Raw genomic sequence first — 1,513 nt, 5'->3', positions numbered from 1 at the left:
ATCCTGCTCCCACATGAGAGAGAGAGAGAGAGAGAGAGAGAGAGAGAGATAGGGGGGTTGGAACACACGGTACTGTCAAGTGGTAAATTTTATCCGCTGGTAAATAGTTTTAGTTTGTTTCTTTATTTCGTGTTTCTTCCTATGCAAACCAAGTAAACGAGTTATAACACGCATATAACTCACTATCTGAAGTTACGTGTATTGGGACAGTCTACGATGGTTTAAATGTCCTTGTTGGCCCTAAAATATGCTGGCTGTTACATTTATTTAATTGCAATTGAGTAGGAGTTGATAGCTTCGTAATTTCAATGGCAATCACCTATTTCTATTTCTAAGCTGGTAATGCCATGGAGACACACGCTGGCGGTAATATTCCACCTCTCGGGAAATGCGTAGAATAACCTTTTAACGCGGAATCGTCACTGGTATTTTCCTGTTTGCAACTTTGAAGGCCACGGGGGCATTCTAAGGCGCTCTCATCAATGCCGGTGTCTATGCCTTCCTTTACGGCAGCAGTGCAGCGTGGAATAAGTACAATTACCACGGCACTGCGGTCAGAAATCAGGAGTCACGCCATCAACCCGCTCGGCAACACCTGGCACGGTTGCACGAGTCACGGGGACGCTCCATTCAATAGCCTCGGCAGCTCGCTCGCTCTCTCTGTCAGCTGCTCCAGTTAAAGAGCAGCTATGTTGGAGTGGGTTATCGCAATCCGTCCTCTCCGTTAAATCGTGCACTGCAGCATATTCCGGGCAGCTGGGAAACCTACCGTGTGCCCATGGATGTTAGGAAGCTCTGCACCAGCCTGTCTGTGTCTCGAAATCACCGCTTATGGGAGAAAATCGATGGTCTCAAGGCGGAAAGTCACCTGAATTTCTCTCACCTGACGATGCGCGGAGGGAGAAATGCGAACTGGCGGACTGACTGAGTGAGGGAGGACTTTACAGTGTGCTGAGTGTGCAGTGGTGGTGACAGTGGTGTTGAAAGGTGGTGAGGGAAGGAAGGGAGAAGTGATGGTACGGTGGTTGGCTGGAGTTGGCTGGTTTGGTGTTGTGCGGCGGCGGTGGGGGTGGTGATAAGTGGTGTAGAAAGGCAAGGCAGTGGTGGTGGGGGTTGGTTCTGCAAGATTCAACACCAGCCAGAACGGAGAGCTGAGGGAAGGAAGGGAAGACGCAGAAATAGTCAGCTGGTGGTGTTGTGGAGGTGGTGGTGCTGGCGGAGGTGACGGCCACTGTGGGGGTGAGAGGAGTCATCTATCAAGCCTCAACACCCACAAACTGGTGTTGTCAAGACCATACTGAGTGATATTTTGGTGTTGAAACCATGGTGGTGATGGTGTTGGCGGTGGTGAAGGTGTGAGAGGCAAGGAAAGGGAGCCAACAAAAAAACTAGTGCCTAGAAACGTAAAAAGAAATCGTGGTGGTGGTGGTGGTGGTGGTGAACCTGGCGCCGCTGCGAGGGGGTGGTGGCGGCGGCGGCGGAGATGCTGGAGAGGGTGATGACGGGGGTGGAG

The 1,513-nt window shown here is 51.3% G+C and overlaps 1 protein-coding gene across 1 annotated transcript in view; it reads left to right on the top strand.

Moving 5' to 3' along the window:
- The first annotated feature begins 1,097 nt into the window (after positions 1-1,097).
- Positions 1,098-1,513, top strand: part of LOC126985203 (serine/threonine-protein kinase PLK2-like) — a 12,132-nt gene continuing 11,716 nt past the window's right edge. The window contains exon 1 of the mRNA XM_050839762.1: positions 1,098-1,513. This exon is cut by the window's right edge and continues 317 nt beyond it. The gene's annotated coding sequence lies outside the window, so the exon portion shown is untranslated.

The sequence above is a fragment of the Eriocheir sinensis genome, chromosome 59 (assembly GCF_024679095.1).
Source record: "Eriocheir sinensis breed Jianghai 21 chromosome 59, ASM2467909v1, whole genome shotgun sequence".
Classification (NCBI taxonomy): domain Eukaryota; kingdom Metazoa; phylum Arthropoda; class Malacostraca; order Decapoda; family Varunidae; genus Eriocheir; species Eriocheir sinensis.
This window is presented reverse-complemented; position numbering and strand designations above follow the sequence as displayed.